Source organism: Montipora capricornis, chromosome 7 (assembly GCF_036669925.1).
Source record: "Montipora capricornis isolate CH-2021 chromosome 7, ASM3666992v2, whole genome shotgun sequence".
NCBI classification, from domain to species: domain Eukaryota; kingdom Metazoa; phylum Cnidaria; class Anthozoa; order Scleractinia; family Acroporidae; genus Montipora; species Montipora capricornis.
This window is the reverse complement of record NC_090889.1, coordinates 41,719,042-41,746,541: the sequence shown is the minus strand read 5'-3', so window position 1 is coordinate 41,746,541 and position 27,500 is coordinate 41,719,042. Positions and strand designations below refer to the sequence as shown.

The 27,500-nt window shown below is 39.3% G+C and overlaps 2 long non-coding RNA genes and 1 pseudogene across 2 annotated transcripts in view; 1 reads left to right on the top strand and 2 right to left on the bottom strand.

Moving 5' to 3' along the window:
- The window catches only part of LOC138057234 (exonuclease 3'-5' domain-containing protein 2-like), a 15,719-nt pseudogene extending 11,977 nt beyond the window's left edge, over positions 1–3,742 (bottom strand).
- Positions 1–27,500, bottom strand: part of LOC138057245 (uncharacterized) — a 234,549-nt gene that overhangs the window by 11,977 nt on the left and 195,072 nt on the right. The window lies entirely within an intron of this gene.
- On the top strand, positions 18,167–20,654 carry LOC138057243 (uncharacterized). Its single transcript, XR_011133624.1, has 3 exons — positions 18,167–18,240; positions 19,029–19,077; positions 20,460–20,654. It is a non-coding gene; the product is annotated as an uncharacterized lncRNA (long non-coding RNA).

Below are 27,500 nucleotides of genomic sequence, written 5' to 3'. Positions count from 1 at the left end.
AAGGGGGTAACTCAAAGTGCTACTTTTCTATCTACACTGTAGGCCATTTTAAAAGATAAACATGTAGTCCGTATGAAAAGAAAAAAGAATGCTATTTACTATTTTCAAATATCTCTTTTTGTTCCAGAGATATTCAAGTTTTTAAAATATGCAAATTAGCTAAGTGATGACATCACAATTACTCAACCAAATTTTGATCAAATACGATAAAAAGAGATATCTCAGCCAATTTGTATCAGAAGTGCTTGATTCTTTGCAGTACAATTCTAGTATATGTGCTCCACAACATGAGCATACCACTTTTGTTAACCATAGAAACTTACTGAGTTTCAGACCTCCCAGATATTAAAGGCTTTGCTGGCCACCATTGCATTCCATTTTGATACTTGCCAATGGTGTCTCATCTGCATGATCCTGCATTCATATAAATACGTTAGGTTGAGTTTGTGGTCTTGTTAAATGTTTTTCTAGCTCAAAGATCACCAAAAATATTGAAATCATGTTGAGGGGGACTGAAAAAGAGTGAGTTGCCAAAATTGGGAACAAATTTCTTTATAGCCATCAGTGTGTTACCTATTAGCCAGCACCAAGTTTCAATGTTCTCTGCTGCAAAGTGACGGAGATACATGACATGTACATGTAGCTCTATTTCTATTTTGATTTTGCACCTTTAACAAACACGAGTAAAATGAAGCGTAACGCTCCTAAACATGTTCGTCAAAATCGTAAACAAGTTGTTATGTGTTTACAACTTTCAGAATATCTAAATAAAAACTGTTATACATTCCATGATCAATTTTCCGATCGATAAAAGCTGCACAACAAAGTTTCTTTGTTCTCCTATCAAAATTAAAATCCATTTAAATCACTTTCATCAACATCACTTTCACCAAAGGACCACAAGAAGCAAATTATTGGCTATTTTATGCAAGCTGTGTTGGACGTCTTCGAACAACTGAGACATGTTAAAAAACTTGATGCCCTCATTGCTTCAGAGAAAATCAAGATTCTTCGAAGATATGGACTTAGTGTTTAGTTAGATGTGTTTTAAGTTAGTAACAATTGAAAGCGAACACTAAAACGCCAATTTAGTGTACAACCGTGAGATCTCTTGCATATTCATGAGGTGTCAAAACACTTGTACCCGTGTATAGGCCGCAACCCTTATTTTGGCCCCATTTTTCCGGGGATAAAGTGCAGCCTACATGTATCTCCGGGTAAATACGGTACTTGATGTTACATTGGGTTGAGTGAATGATGTCATCAGTCCTCTCATTTGCATATTTTACAATTTTTTTAAAGTTAAATATCTCTGGAACTGAATGCAGATATTTCCAAACGGTAAATGGAATTCTATGTGACTCTGAAACCTAAAAATTCAAGGAATAAAAATTTGACCATAGTTCTTTAAGCACTTTAATAAGTACACTAATGTGTGCAGGATAGAAACATCAAACATTAAGTATTCACACATCTTGGCAGTGCTGTATGACCTTCATTGACTGCCAGTTAATTGATGAAAGTCATTCTAAAATCATTATTTTACCTTTAACTTTTTAGTTCTAAAGTAATACATGGGCTATCTCCACCTTAGATATCTTTACAACAAGTGAAACTCTCAGAGCATTCTAAAGAAAAAAAATAATGCTTCCCACACTCAGGGCAAGGCCTTTTCAATTGCAGTGGCTCCTGTATTGTGGAATAATCTCTCAGCTTGAACACTTACATGAAATTCAGTCGTTAGCAGTCCTCAAAAGGAATTGAGAAGACTCACCTTTTTCAGGAAGCTTTATGAACCCTTATTGGTTGGTATTTTACTATTCAGGGCTTCTGATAGGATGCGGAGAAAAAATTAAGATTATGCGGAAATTTTTGGCCATATTATGCGTTAACATGCAATGATTATGCGGAAATTACACCGGATTATGCGGAAATTTAAACATTTATAGAACTAATAATTAGGCCCGTTCAATGTATTTACATGCTTATGGTAAATCAGGACTCGAAATTGCGACCAATACAGTCGCTTTTTCCCTTTGCGATTAAGATATCTGGCCGAGTCGCCAATTTGCGACCAGCATTCACCGTTAAAATAAAGGGGTTGGTAATCGGCATTTTGCCGAAACTTTTGCTAAAAGAAATAAAGCGATAAAAAAATATTTTGTTTCTTGTCATGAATTTTGTTTCAATTTGGAGATATGAAGCAAACTTGTGATGTGGTTGAACCACGATCCATTCCCTCGATCATTCACCATTTTCAGCGGTTTTTTACACATACGTATTGCGGGCTCTTTGTTTTGTACAACTTCATCGCAATGACTGTCCCTACTTTACCAGAGTTACAAATGATGCAATTTTAATTTGCTACTATAACTTGCGGCTAAATTCTCATACCTTGTATCTTTTTCAAAAATTTCGAGCCTAGGGTATGTTATGAAAACGGTTTAACTAGAGTCCAGGCTCATTCCCGAAAAATGAGTGGAAACCGCTTACGAACTTTCATCTTCCGAACGAAATGGCATTTCAAAATAGTCAATCTCTTTGGCTTTTGCGTTTGTGAGGGTGGTAAGCAGCTGCTTTATCCTAACCCTAACCCTAACCCTAACCTTACTGTAGTTAGATAAAGTATGTTATGTCACGTTTCGTTGATAAGGACATGTAAATAGCCCTATACAAGTGTCAAATTAAATTAAAATGAAACTTCCCCTCAGTAGCTGAATTAATCATTAATGGCTCAAGAGTCTGTCATTAGGATTTGAGATCCCAATGTTTTGACCACTCTACTATGAAGTGGTCCTAACAACTTCACAAACTGAATACTAGGGTTTTGGCTAAAAGGGATGACTCAAAAGTACCTTCTTGAGCCCACGGTGCACCACAACAGAGACCATGTTGTCACTTGCAGCAACTGCTGACCGGAAGAAGGTCCTCTCAGTTTATCCCTTTTAACTGCCACCAAATGTCAGACACTTACAGATCAACTATTGGTGGTTCAAATCACTGGGAGAAAAAAAAATTCTACAGTAGGACTTACCTCTTCTGGTCATCTGTTCCCATTTGACACCTTTGAACTACATGTCTGAGGTCCACACATCCCCACACATTGATACCAAACATTGCTGACAGTCTTTTCACATCATCCTGGATACCAACACCAAACTTAAGAATAGTCTTGTCCTGCAGAATTTCTTCCAAAATTTGAGGCATTTGACCCTCCATTTTACATAGACGAACAAGAAAACAGTCACATATGGGAGTTGAAATCTGTAACAATGCAATTCACTTGGCCTTTAGTATTTACCCACTCGCAGTCAATTCCAAGGTAATTCATCCTGAAAGGATATTGCGAACGATAATACTGAAGAAGCGTGTCACAGGAAGATGCATCGTCCAGAACAAAAACTCTTGCATTCTTTGGTTCCTTGGAACGCTCCGTTTCTTGAGACAAGCATATACTTGACCTTTTCCGGATATGCTCATCAGGCCCAAAGAAAAGAATTTGGAGAAACCACTGCAGAAATGCGACAAAGCAGATAACTAACGAATAAAAGCTCTTTTCGTGTCCTTTGTTTAATTTGATCGGTGATGTGTTTTCGTGGTCGTTAAGGCATTTGTGGTCAACGTTGACTTTCTTTGAAACATTTCCAGTCGTGCTCTCGCCCATCTCTTCCATTTCTAAGATTAAAACCGAGATGGGAAAGATAGTGTCGCTTCTTGTTGGCAAAATAAGTTCACCTCAGATGTCCGCCATATTGTGGAATAAACTCGTTCCCAGTCTTTAATTCTTTAATATTGCAGAGGGAAAAGTTAATACAAGTGGACAAGAATCCGGGAACGGGGATCAGGGTTTATTACAGTAAACTAAGAGGCTTCAGTGAGAAAGAGAGTGCTGGCGTGGAAACTGGGAGAGGCGACTGGTATTTTTTTTTAAACAGCTGCAAATTTTTGAAGAAAGAGGATACCGGAAATGTACGTGAAAGTGTTTAAAAAGCGAAGAAAGGTGTGCATATCTTTAGTATGTGTCGTAGGCGTTACTATTTTATAAGCAAATGGATAATTTCAAAACAATGGCATGTTACTTCATTCTTTGAATTTAAACTTCTGTTCTCAAATTTTTGGGCTCTTTTCAGAAAAAGAGTATCCTTTTGAGAAATGCTGAGCGTAGTCCAAAGCTTGTCCAATTCTTCATTATTCAATGGTTCTTCAGAAAAGGGTTTGGTCCTGAACTCCAGTGAGAAGTTTATTTAAGTCCGGTTTACAATACAGAAATTTTTTGGCACGGCTCGTGTGAAATTGGCACGGGCGCCTAAAAAGAGCTCGGCAAACTTTGTTTACACTACACCATTTTTACAGTATCAAAAACACCGTGCCAAAATTTTTGGGCCCGGGTAAGTTCTCTTGTAGACATGCGCAGTTCAATTATAATCAAGAACGTCTGCGTGATTTTGGTGGAGAATGAGAAGCCATCTTGAAATATACGCAAAAAACCGCTAGCCTATATGAATTAAGGCTCAAATTTGCCCCTTTAAAGTGTTTACACTACTTGTTCTATCCGAACCGTGCCTATTTTTTCAGCACCCGTACCATTTTCACCCGTGCTCGGACTACCTCGCCGAAGGTCCCAGCACGGGTAAGAATTTTGGTTCGGCACGGATGAAATTGGGTACTGACAGGTTCTTTACACTGCAAATTTTATCCGAGCCGAACCTTTTTTTTTGGGACCCGTGCCAATTTTACCCGAGCCGTGCCAAAAAATTTCTGTAGTGTAAACCGGGCTTTAGTCCCGTGTGCTTTTGACACGGAGTGTGTTGCGCTGCTTGCACGCACAGAACGAAATAGGAAGGTTACTATTTTTTTTCCTGTAATAGCAAATGTTTTGTTTGTTACATTAAACATTTGACTGGAAAAAGTATTGCTGCCTTTGCGGATTCATCGTGTTATGTAAATATTACCTAATTTACATGCGTGGGTTGAAATTTGATATGAGAGCAGTTTTTATAACGATGACAGAAATTCTTGCCGTTTAGTAGTACGATAATTTGAGAAGGAACGAAAAATTAGCGCTTTGACTCGCTTTGAAGAGGAGACAAATATGAATTCGGAAATGGCCTATTGTCGGCGTTTTACGAATCGAAATGACTGTCGCTGTAATTTGCATGCACAACGAGCTCACAAAGTTCATTGGTTTATTTTTAGCTTCTTCAATAAGTATGAGATGTTTTCTTAATGTTTCGCGGATCGGTAATTAGTGTATGTCATATATGGCCAAACAAGAAACTTGCCTAACTTTCAACGATCAGCCAAGATCCAGGGGCCCAATGAAGAAGTTTTGCAAAATGTCTGTTCCGCAGTGAAAATCCAGCTGGCTGGCAATTTATTAATTTTCATACTCTAGTTTTCGCTGAGAAACTTTAAATACTTTTAGCATTTCAATCCGTGCTGGCTGGATGAGAACAGAAACAGGGGGAGACTGAAGGAGAACACGTTCACCAGAAGCTTACCGCAGGTTCAACTTACGTATAGATCAACTCGAAACTTCAACGTCCCCCCCCCCTCTCCAGCCTCCGGGCAAACCCCGTGCATTTGAACTTTTGAAGGTTAAATCGTTCAAATTCCCGCCCCCTCCGGCCAAAACGGTATTCAAATGCCCTTCCCTATCGTCAGATTTGTCTGTCAAAGCCTCCTAAAGAACAACCGTCGTCGGCTCCTGTCGTCTTTAATACAGCTTGTGTATAAACATGCTAACACATGTTTGGTGACCCCCTTATATGATGATACCGTTTTTACCAGGCTAGAGCAAGTACAAAAACACAACTTTAATATTGAAACTATTAAAAGTGACATGAAATTGAATTAATTAAGTCGGACAATGTCAATAAGTAAGTGTAAGCTGGTCTAACTCCGAAACATGGGAAAGGTTATTTAACGAGGGTACTGTATACTTATCAACAACAGAGCCTAGAGCGCTTACGACTGCGTGTATTTTAAATTGTTCAGTGTCGCTTGATTACCTCTAACAGAAACGGTAGAGCTTTAACAATGAAATGGGGATGTAAAAACGTACCTTATTATATGACTAGCTCCGCTATGATTGGCTACCCGAGCAGGCAAGATGGAGCTATATTGGCCTCTCGGGATTTCTCGCTTGGTCCCACAAGATCTTTTTGGTGTTTTATCCCATATAATAAATCCTTTATTGATTAAGCTTGTTCGGTCAAGATGGCTGGATATTGGCCTCGTTCTTTTTTTGCGTGTTTATGGACCTCGACTTCTTCTCAATCCAATATCCAGCCATCTTGACCTCACGCTTTGTCAATAACCCATATATATATATAGCATTCTTATGCAGCCAAAATTCCTTTGAAGACCTTCCCTTGAAGACAACTTTTGAAGACCTTGAAGTTTTGTAAGCCAATCGCTCACAAATGCTCTATCTCTTCCTTTAAACTCTTCCATCTCGTCCAAACACGTGTTTAAAGCTGTTAGCGACTTCGGCGCCCGAAAATAATAAATAAATAAATAGGCACGCACTTGTGTACACGCGTCTACGTAACTTGTCTACATATTCTTGGTTTGCACGTGACGTCACAAAAAAATAAAATACAAAACTAAAGAGTCTTTTGAGTTTTTATCTCAATCAGCTACAAAAATATATCTGTTTGCATGTTTCGAAAATAGAGCAGTTTGAATTTCAGAGTATTTTACAGTGCGTGACATGTTGACGGCTTTCAAAAAACATGCCAGTTGCATAAAAACATCGATTTACCTCGTGTTTTTGTGGCCTAAACAGCCAAAATACTAGGAGACGTGTTTATACCAATGTATGTACTAAATTCCAGATGTTTCTACAGGTTTCCGGCCGCCATGTTGGTGTCAGTTCAGCAGTTCTAAACTCTACAAAGTTGAGTAATGTATTTTGCTGAATAACTCAATTACGGAATATCGCACAACCCTGAGACTTGGACCCGTTGTTTATTTATTCCTCTTCTATAACATTTCCATTTCTTGACTCAATTTCGTAAATGGTAAGCGATTTATGTTTTCACTTGCGTGACGTGCAAACCAAGAATAGGCAACGTACCTTGTACCATGACTCTTCCCTCAGACACTAAGAGGCAGAGTAAAGAGCCTGGGTAAGACGTAAATGTTAATTGGTTACAATAAAATTTGTATTATGCAATATGTAATCCACATGACCTTTCTTATCTTTGTAAAATGTAAAGTAGGTGTACAGTTTGTGTTATACATGTGTCACTCACAATGTTGAAATGTTAAACGAACAAAATAACTCAACATACCAAGTTCAATATTTTATTTATTGTATCAAATTATCTAAGTCTTTCCTTTCTCTTCCCATCCCGTGAGGTGAAGCGGGCCCCCAATATGGTCTTCCCTAGATTAGTGACAAAGGGACTTTTCATGGGAAGGGAGGGATTTGTATGCATTTTAACATTTTAAATATGGTGAAATTGACAACAAAGGCAACAATTTAATGCCTTATTTATATGAATTATTTTATTTCTAGAATAATTAAGAGTAAATGGCTCATCGAAAATACATCTCCAGAAAAAGAATCTTTGTACTGTAAATCATAGAAATTATTCAACTAAAATCATTTCTGGTACATTACTTTATAGCACTTATTTGTTGAATTTCGTATACAAGTATATAAATTGTTTCCAATAACTATTGATTATATCTTATTTTAAAATTATGAATCCCATGCTTTAATATCTTTTACCTGCATGTGTGCAGTTGCAGTCAATGAGATAGCCACACATTAATATTGTTTACCAGCAAACTGTCCAAATTTTCTTGAATTGGCTTGAATAAAATCTGCACAAATTGTTTTTACCGAACAAAGTGGGTCCAGGATTCTCGTCAACATCATTTGGCATTCTTAACAACAAAGCCACGCATACATACAATAATACAACCCAATGTATACAGCTCGAGTAAGTAAAAGTATAATCGGCCTTGTATTTCAGATAATACCGTCAAACTCAGTTTAAACGGCTTTTGTTTTTTATAAAATTGTTGTGGATACCCATCCGGACACGGTATTTCTCGATCGTTACTCCCATGATTGTCGGAACTAAATCAAACAAACAAGTTTGTAGCGTTGTTCGTTATTTTGTCGGTTGTGCTAAACGGGCAGCTGTAGTTTGTTTTGCCTCAACTGGCGAGCTTGTTTTAACCAGCACTACGGCTTCGTTTAACAGTTTTTGTTATTGAGCACAACGGCTGTGTTTAGCCTTTTCACAAGAACAACGACTTCGTATATTTATTATCAAGTGAAGCTATGATCTTCGCAGTTATGAGCGCAATTTTTGCAATTGCGTAGAGAAGTCTCAAAAATTCAGGACTTCAACGGGGTTTGAACCCGTGACCTCGCGATTCCGGTGCGACGCTCTAACCAACTGAGCTATGAAGCCACTGACGTTGGGAGCTGGTCATTTGTGGGTTCTAATGATCCCGTGAGGAATGAATCAATGATGAAATGGTATATATGAACTGCGGATATGAAATCAAGTGAAGCTATGATCTTCGCAGTTATGAGCGCAATTTTTGCAATTGCGTAGAGAAGTCTGAAAAATTCAGGACTTCAACGGGGTTTGAACCCGTGACCTCGCGATTCCGGTGCGACGCTCTAACCAACTGAGCTATGAAGCCACTGACGTTGGGAGCTGGTCATTTGTGGGTTCTAATGATCCCGTGAGGAATGAATCAATGATGAAATGGTATATATGAAATGAATCATATATGAACTGCGGATATGAAATCAAGTGAAGCTATGATCTTCGCAGTTATGACCCCGTTGAAGTCCTGAATTTTTCAGACTTCTCTACGCAATTGCAAAAATTGCGCTCATAACTGCGAAGATCATAGCTTCACTTGATTTCATATCCGCAGTTCATATATGATTCATTTCATATATACCATTTCATCATTGATTCATTCCTCACGGGGCCATTAGAACCCACAGATGACCAGCTCCCAACGTCAGTGGCTTTATAGCTCAGTTGGTTAGAGCGTCGCACCGGAATCGCGAGGTCACGGGTTCAAACCCCGTTGAAGTCCTGAATTTTTCAGACTTCTCTATGCAATTGCAAAAATTGCGCTCATAACTGCGAAGATCATAGCTTCACTTGATTTCATATCCGCAGTTCATATATGATTCATTTCATATATACCATTTCATCATTATATTTATTATGTTACACACACGGGGTGTCTTGGAAACAAAGACTCCTAAGACCCTAAGACTCGAAAAGAAAGAAAGTAACCCCAAACCCTCAATTTGGCTAACCCTAGGTTCCTAAAAACCAAGTTTAGGCCAAGTTAGGCCTAGGACTAGCCGAATTGAGGGTTTTGGGTTGCTTTATTTGTTTTCAAGTCTAAGAGTCTTAGAGGTCTTTGTTTTCAAGACACCCCACACACAATGACCGGCCGGACCAACACTCAGGGTCTTTAAATAAATGAGGAGAAAGTGCTGCCTTTGTAGTTACATCTGCAAATGGTTAGACTCTCTAGTCTTCTCGGATAAGGACGATAAGCCGGAGGTCCCGTCTCACAACCCTTCAATGTTCATAATCCTGTGGGACGTAAAAGAACCCACACACTTGTCGCAAAGAGTAGGGTATGTAGTTCCCGGTGTTGTGGTCTGTCTTCTGTGATGTATCATGGTTGGGAGGGTAAATGCTCGGAGAAATTATCTACACCAAGCTACTCTAAAAATCCGAGGGTAAATAAAGATATATGATATATGATATATGATGATATGATAATGAGAATCTGATCGAAATGCTGATCTGCGTGACTCCCGAAGATGTCCCTGTGAGATCAAATCTAACTGAACTCACAAATCTTCACTGTAAGACTAAGGTTCTAAAAGAAAAAAAATATATGAAGGGCGTTAAACGCAATCTATAAAAAATCCATCACACCACACATCCGCCATAATTTGAATGAAGGGGATAGTTTCTAAAGAAAATGTGGTGCTGCGTCGGTGGGGCAGTAGTATACAAAAATTTTTGGTTTTATCAACGGAGTTGATAATGTAAATTGGGCACCGTACAGAGATTCTAAAAGCTGACGTTTCGAGCGTTAGCCCTTCGTCAGAGCGAATAGAGGAATTGTGGGTTACGTGTAGTTTTTATAATAAAGTAGGAGCTACGCTATTGGTAGTAACATGGCAACGTGAAAAATAGGAATATATTAGTTAAATGAAAAGCGTTCCATTCGCCTGAAAAAAATGGCGAGCTCCAGCAACGATTCACGTATTACCGTAAAGTTCCGATAGTAACGACCCCCCGAAATTAACGTCAATTTTTTGTGGCCGCTAGTAAATCCCGAAAGTAGCGACCCCCCCGAAAGTAACGACCTCCCGAAAGTAGCGACCTTCCCACCCGCCCCCCGAAAGTAGCAAGACCAAGTTTTTTAAATGGTATGCTGTCAATCAATAGTCAAAATTTTAATGTACAATAATATGTTCGTGCAGTTTAATTTACAACAAGGGGAAGCTTTATGCCACCATTCGTCCTTGACATCAGTTCACTGATGTAGCGATGAAAGAACTACCGTAAACCGGTATAATTTCGTATTAATAATAGGAACGTTTCTTCAAATTGAAATTGAAAACTATATAGTTTTCTATATACGGTTTTTTGCTGTATCTATCATTGTTATCTTCTTTTTATGAAACACAATCTATACATATGGAATGCAAATAAAATGTTGTTCTTTTTTTAATTTTATGTTGTTCATTTTTTATTTCGGAAAAAAGGCTCGCGCCAGCTTTATTTGTAAACTATTTGTGTTCCCCGAAAGTAGCGACCCCCCGAAAGTAACGACCCCCCGAAAGTAGCGACCCCCAAAGGCTGCTAATTCCGAAAGTAACGAGGGTCGCTACAATCGGAACTCTACGGTACTAGAGAAAAAGATTCAGCGAAAAAGTGAATGTGGAGTGCCCCGCAAGAGAAACAGCTTCTCACTATTTGCAGTGGTATTGAAATTGCTAATCAACTTAATTGCGTCACTTCAGCCAGTGTAAGTTCTGCAGCACACCGCTTATGACTTCACTGGATCGATACTGCATTACGTGTAAAACTTTAGTGTAATAATTTTTCTTCGCTTGTTTGCTTACTCGAACCATTTACCTTGTAATCAAGTGAAGCTATGATCTTCGCAGTTATGAACGTAATTTTTACAATTGCGTAGAGAAGCCTGAAAAATTCAGGACTTCAACGGGGTTTGAACCCGTGACCTCGCGATTCCGGTGCGACGCTCTAACTATGATTCATTTCATATACCATCTCATCATTGATTCATTCCTCACGGGACCATTAGAACCCACAAATGACCAGCTCTAGCACTAGGGCCAAGTACGAGCTCTTGCATGCACCGGAATCGCGAAGTCACGGGTTCAAACCCCGTTGAAGTCCTCAATTTTTCAGGCTTCTCTACGCAATTGTAAAAATTGCGTTCACAACTGCGAAGATCATAGACCATATTCATAAATGGCGGCCAATAAATTATTCCTTGGTCTTTGTGCTAATAATCCTCTTTAGCCTCACTTTGGAGCAAAGATTCTTTTGAATTTTGTTCGTGCTAACGAGGCTAGTGAGGATGATTAGCATAAAGACAAAAAAAATTACTTACCCGCCATTTATGAATATGGTCTATAGCTTCACTTGATTTCATATCCGCAGTTCATATGATTCATTTCATATACTATTTCATCATTTACCTTGTAATGTCGCAAATCATGCCTCACAATTAATTACGCCAAAACGAGGCATAAAAAGTCAACATTGGACCAGTTTGCCGCGAACTTAGCCGCGAACCATTTATTCCAGCATTCCGCGCCTTATGTAAGCCGTACTCGTATAAATGGCCCAGTTCGCGTCTTATGTAAGCCGCGGCTTATTTTCCCTCGTATAAACGGCCCGAATGGGATTAACCGTCAGCCGTAAAACTGCCAAAAATCTAGCCGTTAGGCGTAAAAATATATGGATTATTGAACAAGCGTGAGGTCAAGATGGCCAGGAGCCCATCTGGAGCGTGCAACTTCCATACAGCGTCTGTGAAACGGCGTTTTCACAAGTAGGTTTATTTTTAGACTAGCCCTTCCCGCGAATTAGGTCAAAAAACAAAGGCAGTTCCGGTTCGGTGACCCTATGACGTCAGCTTAATTTCTTGTAATTGGTCATCGGGCTCCTGTGGGAGTCTCATTCGCGGGAAATTCAATCTAAAAATAAATCGGTCTGTGAAAACGCCGTTACACGAACACAGTAGAGTTGTAGGCTCCGGGTCATGGGTTCCTGGATGGCTGGATATTGGCCAAGTTTTTTTTGCGTGTTTATGGACAGAAACGAAGTCGAGGTCCATAAACAGGAAAAAAAAAGAACGAGGCCAATATCCAGCCATCTTGACCGAACAAGCTTGGTCAGTAAAGGATTTATTATATAGAATAAAACACCAAAAGAATGCTCTTTGATGTTGAGGGACCAAGCGAGAAATCCCGAGCGGGCAGTATAGCTCCATCTTGCCCGCTCGGGTAGCCAATCACATCGCGGGAATTGGTTCATCTTGCCCGCTCACGGAGGTAGTCCTATAATAATGAAGATTATTATATGGTAAACCCAGTCTTAGGCAAATCCCTGTTCTCTGATTGGTTCTTTCTCGGTCAGGATTTTGCAGTACGTCCAACCCGTGTATTTTTGTTTTGAAGCGAGGCCGGCAAATTCAAAATTTGCAACCAAAACAGCGAAAAAGAACTGTAAATATTGTCATTCTTCACAGTGAAACTACCAGAAGAGGCTAAAAAGATTTAAATATAAAAAGATTGAAAAGCTAAAAAGATAAAAAGCTAAAAGATAAAAAGCTAAAAAGAGTGATTGCACCGAAAGTGCATTTTACTATCAGAAACAGAGTACCATAAAATAAACAACTTACTAACCGAGCTTGCTCGGGCCGTACTTGGTCGTGGCAGTAGCTAGGGAACTCGCTTCGCTCGGTCCGTACTGCCACGACCTCGGGCCAATATTCCCCAGTACGGCCCTCGCGCTCGGTTAGTAAGGGGTTATTATTATATGGCTCTGTCTCACAAGGACCGGGAACTACAAAATTCACGAATTTGATTGGCTAAAATCGATATTGACCGCGGTCTAGATTTTCCCATCTAGAGCGGTAATGTTTTGCGGTGAAAAGATGCAAACTAAAATGCAAAAATCTTGAGTATTTTCTTCTACTAATATTTATTTATGGAAGTGCCAAACAGCATGATGAAAAGACTGAGAGAGGATGACGAGCAAACTTTTACAGAATTAAGTTCAGCTCATCGCCACTTACGGCCGTTCGCAATCAAAATGTCAGTTAGTACGGCAACCCTAAAACCAGGAATCCGGAACCCGGAATCACAGGTCATTGTTTTACCAATACAGAGAGTAAAAACTATCCTAAACATTCATAAAAGCTAACCTTAGGCCTAAAAACGTCTGTTTAGGCCTAATTAGGCCTAAGGTTAGCTTTTATGAATGTTTAGGATATTTTTTACTCTCTCTGTTGGTAAAACAATGACCCGTGATTCCGGATTCCGGATTCCTGGTTTTAGGGTTGCCCCAGTTGGTACAAACCAGTTACATTAAACGAATTAAATTGTTCTTGTTTGGCCATATAATAAACACCTTATTAACCTAGCTAGGTCGGTCTGTATGGGAGATTCTTGACCTCGGTCGCTGGTACAAACCTCACTGCGTTTGGTCTGTACTGGCGACCTCGGTCAAGATTCTCCCATACAGACCTCCTGCTCGGTTAATAAGAACTAATTATTAATCGTTAGTCGTAAAACATGTTAACCGTAAAAAATTCTCGCCATAAAAATGAAAGTTAAATGCCTCGTTTGAAGACTCAACTAGTCTCGAATTTTATGAATTTGCAGCGAGAAAAGCCGATACTCTTCACTTTTCCGCAAAACGGGGGTGTTAGAAGCCATTAGAAGTGTCTGACGAATGGTGTCACAGCGTGAGTTGACGTTTTGACACCTATTACTACTTTTAGACCTTCTCCAGTTTCATTGACGACTTTCCGATTTCCATGCGATGGCCGTGGTGAAAGCTATTTTTAGTTTTTATCGTAGTGGAGAGGAAAAGCCGATAGAAAGATACAAAGGCAGGATAAAGGTTAAGCAAGATCACAGATCTTTTTTTGTGTAACAGATTTGCTTGGACTCAGCGACAAAGGCAAGACCTGAAACCTACCGCCTCGCAAAATTTAGTAGCAAAACGGAAAATTTCGACCTATCGACCCAGCAGCAGCTGGACCTGGAATTGCCCGTCTTGCTTGCATCAGATGAGGAAAGCGAGCTAAAGTTTCATTAAATTTAAACAAAATAGGCAGCATTTGTGTGTGAATGTACTCTGTTCACGCGAATAGAGACTGGCTCGTTACGGGCACATGGTCGAAATAGTCGTACGCAGCTGGACTCTGAAATGTGGTGATTCTGTCATAATTAAGCCAATGCGTTGTGGTACTGATAAGAAAGAAATGAGGGACAACTCGTAATATACCGTGAAAACGAGAAGGTGGCTAGAAAATCAAATGCTGGAAAAGTTAGTGCCGAGAAGCAAAAGTACGACGTGGTAAAAAGTTGTGGCGGTGCTATTTTATGTAGACACTTTCGAGGCCTTCCAAAGGGGGTTCTGATGTCGCTTTGTAGCTCATTTTCCAGCCCACCTGTCGCGTATTTGGCTAGAGACAAATGTCGGTGTCCTTTTTTCGCTGTAATACAATTGTCGCTTAGAATGCAAATGTTGGCTAAACGTGCTTAATTTTTGCGTCCTGTAATTTTGTTTAATTTAAAGAGTAAAACCTTCCTTCTTTTTATAGAAGATCAACTACGACTGAGATCACCACGGTTTTGGTGATCTTAGCGACCTTAACGGCTTAGCCACAGGAGCCTCATTGTAATATACCGTGAAACACCAACATGTGTTTTTCTGGAAGAAGAAACATTTAAGGACGCGTCACTTCCAAGATTTGCTAACTACTATAATTAGTTTGAAGAACAGTTTCTGCCGCGACCTTTGGCGCTCATTCTCTTCTCGGTCTCTGACCCCACACGAAAATAAAATGGCTGACAGTCCGGAAGTTATTACTGTGGCAGAGTTTGCTGACTGGTTACAGTCATTGCACATCACGCTTCCGGCGTGCAAAAGAGGAAACAGTTTATTCCCCACCTATTTAGGCCCGCCCGCCAGAATTGATCAGAAATTTTGTAAAATTCTGGGCTGTAAACCCTGGCTTACACAATTCGTAAGTAGTTTTGGGTGGGTTTATAACTTTGGGGGGAGGGGGGAGGGGTGTAGGGGGTGGAGAGGGGCTATAAGCGGAAACGAGCGGTTAAGCCCTCGCAATATTAATTATTAATTGCTGTCATTGCTAGACACTGCTTAAGCTGAAATGCAAGGAATACCGTCAAAACATTCTCAGTAATTATTGGTCAGTAATTACTGGTAAACAGTGTCAGAAAACTTACCTTTCCTTTCTTTCCCCTTGCAACTCTTTTTGTCCTTCTTTTTGCTTTTTTTGAGAATGCTGTGAAAACAAGCTACGGAAGTGTTTATACGGTCATCGAAATACGTAAAAATCAACAACAATTAAGCCCTCGCATTATTAATTATTAATTGCTGTCATCTCTGGACACTTAAATGCAAGGAAGACCGTCAAAACCCTCTAAGTAATTATTAATCACTAATTACTGGTAAATATTGTCAAACAACTTACCTTTCCTTTCTTTCCCCTTTGGGCTCTTTTTGTCCTTCTTTTTCCTTTTTTTGAGAATGCTGTGACTGCTGTGCGATTTTTTTAATGTTTTCCCATTTCACGTACTCTACGTTAACAAAAAGCGCCAGAAAAGCCGCACAGACGCGATAAAAGTAACCAAGTTACAGAGAATCATGACTGACGTAACTACGTGTCGACCTTTGAACCCAAAAAAGGAAATAAGAGACATAAGACGCTTACTGCATAACTAGTGCGTCAAGTGTTTAATGATGGTTTGTTTAATAATTCTTTATTTGCACAAGAAATATACATGTCGCAAAACCAACAGAAGAGAAGAATTAGAGTCATGATGGCCTGGTCGGTCATGTCGCTGTCGAAATAACAAAGTGAAAAGATGTCGCTTTGTCGAAGTTAAAAATGGATTGTCGCTGTCGGGGTGGGGGAACTTCCTATTAAATGGGGATGTGCCGCTGGATGGGGTCGCATTTTTACGACTGGATTCACAATAATGGGGTTGCATTTTCAACAGAGTTCCCCGATAGAGTTACTAGAATGGGGTCGCAAATTGTCGGGGGTTTGGGGGTAAGAAAATTCTGGCTAGTGGGAGGTTCACGGTAATAAAGGTAGTTACAGAAAGAAATGTAGCGCTGTTGATTTACTATTTACTTGTCGCATTGCATTCCGTTTTGATATTACAATAAAAAGGCTATATGTAAGGTTTATGCATAGACAGAAAGTGACTAAATTGGGGTCTATAATTGGCCATAAAATAGACTATAAAGGAGTAGGGGTTCTGAGAGGCCAGCGGCACATACCCGGCGAAAATTGACTCAAGTACCTCCCCTTGCTCGGCAACCAATTTGTACCTAAGGAACTGTGTCCCGAAAGACACAAACTTCTGTATACTTTCTACTCAAGCAAAATCGAGATTATCCACAGCTCAAAGATATATAGCATTGACTGGAAAACTTTACTTACAACATCACAATAGCAGAGGATTTAAATCCCGGAGGGGGACTCCCATATGGAACAGACGGGGATGCTCGTCGGAAATATTGAATTTCACCCCTGAACCCTTGAAGGAGACCATCTGGGCGTGGCTCAAGCTTTTTGTGACCCCTAAAGGAGACTAATCTGGGCGTGGCTTAAGGACATTTTGACCCCTAAAAACAAGTTAAAAAGAAAATTTGACTTCTGTTTCTCTTCGCGTAATTCTGTGTTTCTTCGCGAAACCCTAAACGAGACCTTGGCGGCTTAACATATTGGCGCGTTGCCCTTAACACCCTAAGCGAGACCAAAATCCAAAATTTACACCCCTAAGCGAGACGACGAGCATCCCCGTCTGTTTTAAATGGGAGTCCCCCCCCCCCCCCCCCCCCCCGGGATTTAAATGCTCTTTCGCATTTTAAGCGCAAGATCTTTGATGCCCTCCTACAATATGAAACAAAATTCGGTACAATATCAAAGAAGACATTAATAAGTATAAAGCGAGAAACCAAATGGGGGGCAAACTTTACCCATCCATCCTCGTATTACCCTGTGCCACTGACTGGTATGTCGTTGAAAGATGTACGATTCATGACCCCACTGCCTGCTAATACGCTTACCGAAAATAAAGAGGCCTTAAGATACTATAGGGTCCCGGCTTGATCGGCTTAGAACAGAGCAAATACGGACGGAACGTAAGTTTTCAATGAAAGAAATTGTTTCCAACACGATGCAAAGCCCGAGACATTTGCATGGTTTTGTCTGTGTTGTTTTCGTCATTCACTCGCACCTTACAACTATTATGCAGCCCGTACGATTCTCAGTAAAAGGAGAATGAAGCCAAAAATACAAGAAAATGACGCAATAGTGGAATAATAAATCCCGTATTGAAAGGTTTTACATACAATCCGTGCGGACGTTTCGCTTATTTCTCGTATTATGTTAACTATTCACCATCACGATTGGAATGAATGAGTTTGAGTGGAATAAGTGAAATGTTTATAGCGGTATGGTCATTAAGGAGGATCTGCGGGACGAAGGTCGAAGGCGACCATGCAAACCCCGAGAAATTTTGGTTATGACGTCATCGTACGTACGTCCTTACGCTCAACTTTTCATGTAAGCTAATACGCGAAATGACGCGCTGCTGTGGTGGGAAGTTGCATGAGCTGGAAACCGCGTTTTTTTCATTTTTTACGTGAAGTTGCATGGCCAGCGAATTACATAAACATAAACATATGATAATTGAAGAGCTCTGCTTTTGGGCTTGCCTAAATATGTATATATACTAGTAATAATTTCTGCTAATTAATAAGACGGGAACTGTATATTTAAAAACGTCAGATTGACGACCTGATCCCTTCTCGCGTGGCTTCAAAAGCAGGTGGTGACAGATGCTTGTTGCTGCTCGGACAGAAACACTCCTCCAGACGTTTTTCTTGCTTTTAGTCCTCGTTCCTTGAAAAGGTATGTTCAAAACTAAATATGTTCTTAAAATGCAAGAATTAAGTGTGACAATTGTTAATAAGAAAGCACTTGTAACTTTTCACTTGGACAGGTTTGCAACTAATGTCGGTCTCAGCGCACTTTTTTTTCGTGTTACCTCAAAACGCCTAAAGGTTTTATCAAGAATTTCGAAATTAACCGAGTGAGTGCTAATTCTTGACCAAAATGTCTCGAAATTGATGTTTTTCTTCTGCAACCATAATTAAAACGTTGGGAAATTGAACTGTATTTTTTTTCTAGCCCTACAAACCTCCGTGACATTTTGAGAATGACATGAAATTAAAGTTCCTTGTTTCTAATATTTTCCCAGCTATAGAAAAGGCATTTTTTTACATGGCTTGATACCATTACTTACAAACTTAACATAGAGTAATCGGTAGGATTTATTGAAATTAGGTAAGAGAAAGAGGGAAGGGTTTGAACTCGGAATTCGCCAAAATTGTTTTATAGATGGATGAGACGAAAGAAAAATATCGGGGACTAAAGAGGAATAATTATTGCGTGTCTACTTTTTCATTATTCTTGTTTAAACATGAGCCCATTATTCCAAAAACTATTATTATTTCAACCTCTAGAGAAAGCAACTTATTCCCGCTTATTTTCCTCCTCCATAACTGTTTGTTTCAAACTACTATCGGAGCATATCTAGGACGAGTGCTCCACGGTGGTTTAAAGCTACGGGGATGCATTGCAATGCTTTCCCGTGTATGCTTAGATTAATGTCCGATGAGGAATCGATATTTATCCAGCAGGTTTTGATGATAAAAGGTTTGTTCGTAAAAGAGCTGGAAAGCGAAGGTAAGGTGACATTGGAGAGACTATTCCAGTCGCTAATTTCCTTTATTTGTATATCCCGCACGACAGTTGGAAACACATTTATTTTTTGGATTCGAATTTCATTCTTTTGGAACTATTTTTCTGGAACTGTTTCTTTGATTCTTTGATAACAAATATTATCAAATATTAAAATCAAAATTCAAACCCAAGTAAAGTACCACTTTTGAAAAGTGAACTAGTTAAAAGATAAGATAAAGCACCAAAAACAAGTTAAAGATATTTCATAATGCACCGAAAGATGTCCCTTGATAAAGACTGAAGGAAAGTTCATTTTTCCTAAAAGCATTCCACCCTGAACTTTGAAACTAGTTCATCTCTAAATTAATAACATGACAATTAATAAATAATTATATACTCAAATAAATAAATTTTCCAAATGGTCTTGATCGCACAAGTGTTACTATTATTTTTAAAAATACAACCACACATTTGAGTTTTAAGGAACATGTTTCGATGTTTCAAACATCATTATCAGCTATAGTGAATGTAACAGTAAATTTTTTACATGATCCGTAGATATATATAACTATCAATACAATGAACAAATTTCTAGTTTCTAAAGAAACTGTGGTGCTGCGTCGGTGGGAGAGTGAAACAGGAAAATGTGGTGTTATCGAACGTGTTGATAAAGGTCGAATTACCACCATGAACGATTTGGAAAACTGACGTTTCGAGCGTTAGCCCTTCGTCAGAGCGATGCGGGGCTAACGCTCAAAACGTCAGCTTTCCAAATCGTTCATGGTGCTTATTCGACCTTTATCAACACGTTTGGTAACGCCAAATTTCCCTGTATCAATAAAATGATTCTTTGTACATTAAATGTTCGTCACATTCAAACTAACCAACAATAATAATAACAGTGACATTACGGTAAAAGCATGAAAGTGTAATTCTTTCATCTTTTGAATTTGAGCTTGATAACGAGGCTAAAGAGGCAAGATTGAAACAAGAGAATATAAGTAAGTGAGGAAATTGATGTGCCCATGTTGATTATTTGAACTTTATTTAATTTTTAAATCGCGCCAATGATGTAAAGATTATTTTTATCTATTGTTCCCACGACTGCGCGGCCACTTTAACAAGGCTCAGCGTTGAACTAACAACGTAGTATGACTAACTATAGATTTTACATCATTTTAATGGAAATAGGCTTAAAATTCAGGGGGGACTCATAATCGTTCCTGATATTTGTATAACTATAAAAGTGAAAACTATTAAAACATCGCACACACAGAGTGAACAGTATTAATTAATAACCACTATAGTCCTTGTGAAAACAAGACTGACCTAAGTTTACTAATGTTTTTTTCTTTTTTTTTTTTTTCATTTTGGTTGTTCGACAGGTTACAAATGAATCGAGTGATTTGTCTGATAGCCTTTCTGATAGTAGCCCTTACAGTCCAGCGTGCTCTCGGTAAGTTTCCTCTTTAATTTTTCAATTTTACTCCTATTCTTTATACGATATAAGTCACGGAAATCCGTTGCTGTGAAACAAACGACGACAAAAATTGAACATTGCATGAAGACAAAGAGGGTGTTTCAAACTTTCCTATCTATCTAGCTTTATTTAGACCTCCATGAAAAGGACCTGCCTAGAAATTGTCACCAGTTTCCACAAAAGTCTAATTTCACTATTCCAGTAGTTTAATATTAAGGAGGCTCCATTGGGCTTCTAGCAGTTTATATATGTTGCCGGTAAAATCCGTTCTCAGTTTGAATCCGTTTTTACCTAGGTTACATTGGTGATCCTCATTTGACCTGCAATCTTGGACAAAACTCTTGGGAAAAATTCTAGCCTAAGCATCATTTGGCACGCACTCACAAAATATATTGGTCCTCCCCCCCTTCCCTCCATACCAATGTTGATAATGTGATGCAAAATACTGTGCAAACCTTTGGTCGCTTTTTAAAACAACATTGGAATGGGGGGAGGAGGGAAAGTAGGAAGAATTTACTCTTTATCACACAGACAAATTAGAGCGTCACATTTTCCCAACGAGTTTTGTCCAAGATTGTAGGTTGAATACGCACCCAGATTAATTCAATAAACTTTTTTTTTTGGAACTAAATTAAGCCTAGAGAAAACTTAGGGTCAGGTTAGGATTAGTTTTGGTTATTATACATGGATATCAATTGGCTTAGTACACAGAAGTAAATTAAATATTAATGAAAAGAACTGTGCTGAGTTCAGCATGTTCGTCGTTGAAGTGTAGTGGTGAAGACACAGGACTACAGATCTTGAGGGTCAGAGTTCGAGCACCGTTATATGCATAGTACAGTTCTTTGCTCCCCTGCTATGTTGCAATGTTGAGACTAAAGGAGTTAGTGTATGAATACAGAAACTGATACGACTCGAAACATAAGATGTGTTGAGATGCGTTAGACAGAGGATGAGGGGTATAGGACTAGTGTATTCAATCCCTTTTGGCGGATTGATAGCTGCTTAAAACTAGGTAGAGTGCACACTCAACCTAGGTGAAACGTGAATTACCAATTTAAGGTGATTCCCTAGTATTGCACTGCGCATGCTGTTCTGCACATAACAGCGTAATTGGCAACTTTCCAAAATGGAGATCTTTCGTGCGGGAAAGCTCGCTAGAAAGGAGAATGGCCGTTTTCAGAGCACAGCAGTAAAAAGCAGAACGGAAAAATTTTTAGACACTTGCCAAGTGTCTAAAAAATTTTTACTGCTGTGCTCTGAAATCGATTTGCAAAGGAACTTGCTGAATCTGTTGCTAAAATATCATTTCAGTCCGAGAGTGAAAGTGAACCCGCGCTATCGGGAAATCGTGTTGCCGATCTCCGTTTGCTTTTCAAAGAACTTGCTGATGACTGCAATTATTCAAGAAGTACTCTGCAGTTGTCGGATTGTTGGAAAGAAACTGTATGTAGACTTAGCAGCTTTCTTAACATTACCCGAGAGAAGATCATTGTGGTGAAATTAATGTCTTGGCAGTCTGCAGTTATTATACACCTGAAGGGAAGAAGAAAAAGAAAAAGTTCGAACTTCAGGATTATGTGCAATCTCCGCCCCAGAGTCTGCTTTTCAGAGTACACTCTGTGCCTCTGTAGCTCTGTACCCTCTGTTCCCTCTGCAGCCTCTGTTCACTATTTCGGAGCCTACCCATCTTATGCTGTAGCGCATAGGGCAAAATTATACTCTGGTTTTTTAAAATATCGGACAACACCGAGCACCGACATCACTGTTCGCGACCTACATGATATTATGTGGTTTTAAAGTAAAAACAGAGAGGAGATAATGCAGTTCATTGAACAAGCAAACACCACCCAACAATTAAATTTACGGCTGAAATTTCAGATACAGAAATGACATTTCTGGATACAAACACTGGCATTTACACAGGCGAAAGTTTGAGGAGAAATTCAGTCCTTGATGTGCGCACGCACTTTAAACCTACTGAAGCATTTCAACACAGGCACTTCTCCTCGTGCCACCCACCAGGATTACAAAAAGGCTTCGTCAAAGGCCAAGCTCTGAGACTTCTCAGAACAAACTCTTCTAAAAATGAAATCACGCCCACGTGAAAGAGGTTATCCCAAGAATCTTGTTTAAAGGGCCCTCACAGAAGCGCAATTTAAAAACAGGAAACTAGCACTCCTTCAAAAACCACAGGAAAGCAAACGAATCTTGCCTTTTGTTACACACTACCACCCAGCAGCGACGAAGTTGAAGCAAATTCTCATGAAAGTCTGGCATTTAATAGAGCGGCAACCATTGGCTCAAAGAAATCTAAAAAAACCGCCCCTCATATATATACATATAGTCAGTTAAGTATATCCATGTGAGCCAACAACGTATCACCCCCAGGAGGATTGCAAATGGATTCACAGTCCAAGTTGAGGAGAAATTGAGAGAAAGTTACAGAAAACTCAACACTGGACAACTTGTGGGGAAAACTGTAACTGCCCTGAGCGGGATTTGAACCCACATCCCCCTGATCACTAGTCGGGTGTGATGACAAGCTACACTATCAAGACAACCATGCTGGTAACATGGCTGATTGATCACTTAATGTATGTTGATCCAGCGTTATCACATAGAAAAACTGGCCCTTAGGGAGTCCCACGTAAATGCCATACATTAAGTGATCAATCAGCCATGTTGCCAGCAGGGTTGTCCTGGTGGTGTAGAGGTCATCACACCCGACTAGTGATCAGGGGAACGTGGGTTCAAATCCCGCTCAGCATTTGTTGAGCGTGGCGAGCTACAGTTCTTACGAATCGTAGACGAATGTTTCCCAAAGGGCCACGCCCTTAGACCAATTTTTAACAGCAACACGTTAAAGCTATCATATAGTTGCATGCCCAATGTCAAAAGCATAATCGACAAGCACAATAAGCGCGTGCTACGAACGCTAGAACCCGAGATCATGCAATTGCAGGAAAAAAGACCAAGGCCCAACTGACAACCAATGCTTAACAAAGGGTATAGTATATCAGGCAACAGTCACCTCAAGCGAGGGAAATGAGAGTTACGTAGGGCTAACTGACACCGACTTCAAGGCTAGATTTGCCAACCATAACCAGTCCTTCAGGAATGTGGTGCACAGCAACCAGACAGAGTTAAGTAGATACGTGTGGCGGTTAAAAAATGCTAAAGTAAATTACAGCATTGCGTGGAAGATTTTGGGAAGGGCGCGCGCGTATTCTAACAGCGCCAAAAAATGCAACTTATGTACAATCGAGAAGTATTATATAATTTGTCACCCTGAGCTTGCCACGCTCAACAAACGATCAGAATTAGCAAGCGGCTGTCGGCATGCAAACAAATTCCTCTTAAAGAAATTGTAATTAAAATCGTAACTTACAGTTACGCGCATGGGTAGCAGGATAAAATCATGTAAAAACATTAATCCTGTAGAGATAGTAATCATTGTGCGATCCTGAAGAGAGGGACATGGTCCTACGAATAAAATTTGTCGACCACGGAATGTACTCTATTTTAGACATCAGCACGGCACTGATGAGGCCCCGAAGGCCAAAACAGTACTGTCTGCATTTAGATATAGCTTTATGGTTTTACAAACCTTCTGCTTTCATCTTCAAATTAAGCACTCTACTCGGATGAGTCATTGCCTCTAGCAATTGCGCATGCTCACTGGCTCGCTAATTTGAGCATTCTGGCATGGCTTGGATGTACCACATGTGTGGGACATCTGGGGTGGGTCTATAGCTTAACATCAGCACTGCACTGATGAGGCCCCGAAGGCCAAAACAGTACTGTCTGCAGTTATATATATTGTATATTTATATATAGTGATCATATACAGCTACAGGTAAAATAGAGTACATTCCGTGGTCGACAACCACGATCCTGCTACCCATGCGCGTAATTGTAAATTACGATTTTAATTACAATTTCTTTAAGAGGAATTTATTTGCATGCCGACAGCCGCTTGCTAATTCTGATCGTTTGTTGAGCGTGGCGAGCTCCGGGTGACAAATTATATAATACTTCTCGATTGTACATAAGTTGCATTTTTTGGTGCTGTTAGAATACGCGCGCGCCCTTCCCAAAATCTTCCACGCAATGCTGTAATTTACTTTAGCATTTTTTAACCGCCACACGTATTTACTTAACTCTGTCTGGTTGCTGTGCACCACATTCCTGAAGGACTGGTTATGGTTGGCAAATCTAGCCTTGAAGTCGGTGTCAGTTAGCCCTACGTAACTCTCATTTCCCTCGCTTGAGGTGACTGTTGCCTGATATACTTGACTGGTTGTCAAGGGGGCATTGGTCTTTTTTCCTGCAATTGCATGTGGTACACCACAACAGTTCGCGAAAAATGAAGCCTCGTTAAGGTTTAGGTGAGTTAATTGAGTCTGCAATTCCATCGAAAACCAATACCTGGTCAGCTGTCAACAAAAAAATAGCTGACCTCGTTGTGCTCTAAGCCTGACCCCGCGATATAGTCACGTGATACTGGTCAGCGGATACCTTGTTTTGACTTGTGTCTATTGATCAAAAGATGGATGTCCAATATCAAAGATGAATGCTGTAAACTAGCATGATACTCGTCACATTGGCATACATGGTGGGGTGGACGTACGTACGGTCGATGACGTCATGGCTATAAAACCAAGATTTCTTGCATCGATGGGTTAACCATATTTTTTTAACAATGGTGCTCCGCAGAGCTCTACTATGAAATCCTTTTCCCTGACTTTCCAGTAATTTGTTTTCACTTGCTTTCGGTTATTACGAATTCGAAGCAAGAAAAAGATAGAGAAAATAACTAAGCAAATTAAAAATCAACATTACATCATGTATCATCATAAATATTCTTGTTCTTTCGCCATTTCAACCTAATCAAAAACATAAAACAAACAGCGGCTACAAACATAATGATAAAGCGCATTTTACTTTTGACTTGAGGTTTCGTATACTACAACATACATCTTCAGAAGTGACGGTTGAACAAATATATAAAATTAAGAAGACTGGTAACTAGGGAGAATAAGATAAAAATAGTAAGATAAATAGATAGCAGTGAAAACTGACCGTGTAATAAAGCCACAGTTTTTCAATGCCAACGTTTTCGTTTAACGCTGGTTTAAGGTCACGTATTAATAATGTTTCCTTTATTTTACAATGCAAATCAGAGCTACCATTTGCTAAAGCTTGAAAATGGTCCCATTTTATGTTGTGACCTGTTTTTACTGCGTGATCTGCAATCGCGAAAGTTTGACTGATCCCTTTGAGTGCTTTGAAATGATTTTTTTTTACGGTTACGTAAGCGACGTTTCTTTTTACCAATGTAAAACTCATTGCAGTCCCAACAAGATGCCTTATAAACAACTTTGGATTTTTGTGATTTGCGCAAACGACCTTTATAAGGGAAAAAATACTTGATTCGACAGGTGCTCTGGAATATTACTTTGAGGTTTACAAACCCATAAAACTTATTGATACAAGATTTTAGGCGGCGTGTGACAAGTTCACTTTGAAAACCTAAATAAGGCAAAACAAGAATGATATCTTTCTTGGGGACTGTAGCGATAGGATTAGAAAATTTATCTTGATGCCTGTTTAAGACATCATTCATATTATAGGAAATAATTCCTACTGGGTAACCATTTTGGAGCAAAAATTTCTTAATTTCCGACAAACCAGATTGAAGTAAAGAAGATGAATAACAAATGCGTAAACAAGGAAAGGTCACTGTGCGCATCAAATTGACTTTGTATTTTCGGGGTGTAAAGGAATCCCATTTGGTATAAAGGCCTGCGCATGTTTCCTTTTTCAAAGATGGAAGTGGAGAATGAATGGTCTTGATTGCGTTTGACGAGGATATTTAAAAATGGAATTTGATTGTTTACCTCAAGTTCCATTGTGAATTGAAACAACGTGAAAGTGTCATCAACGTAGCGAAACCAAATGGGCGGACATCCTTCGAGTTTTGTATCCATTTTTCTTCAAAATGACACATAAAAATATTGACACGTACTTGTCCCAATGGAGATCCCATGGCAACACCATCTATCTGATCTTACTACTTTTATCTTATTCTCCCTAGTTACCAGTCTTCTTAATTTTGTATATATCATATTTGAATTTGTTCAACCGTCAGTTCTGAGGATGTATGTTGTAGCATACGAAACGTCAAGTCAAAAGTAAAATGCGCTTTATCATTATGTTTGTAGCCGCTGTTTGGTTTACATCAGGTATGTTTCAGTTCTTCTATTCCTTTGATAATTCAATATTGTTGCTCCCTGCCCACCTAAGGAGATTCATCAATGAACAATGTCCTTCAAAAAAGCTCTGAGCCAGCAAAGTATAGAATTGCTTATCATGCCCAATATGCCTAAACCCAACCTTAATGCTAACCATTTCAAATCAGTGCCTGGACTTAACAACCATTGGGGTTTTATAAAATACTCATGAAAAGTTTAAGCTACACTAAGTTCATCCACTCACTTCTACGACCAACTTTACTTACCAATATATTACAACATACTATGATCACACGTACTTGCTAATAATTGATGGATTCTTGTTGATGGTTTCTCTTCATTCAGTTTCAACCTAGGTTGAATGTAAAATTAACCTGAATTTAAATTTAACTGTAACATATACATATGATTTCTAATAACTGTTGGATTTTCGTTTACCTTTTTTCTTGCTTTGTCAACCTAGGTTGAAACGAATTGACTTGGGTTGAAACAAATTGACCTGAAATCAAATTTAACCAGCAACACCTATTCTTAAGAAGTTAAAAAAAAAGAGATTACTCTCATTTAATACCGTAGACCATTCAATTCTCTTGTATAAGTTACAGCATCATGAAATTAGGGGAATTATGAACGACTAGTTTTCCTCTTACTTGACCTTACTTATCTGACCGTTTTCAGTCCACTCAAAT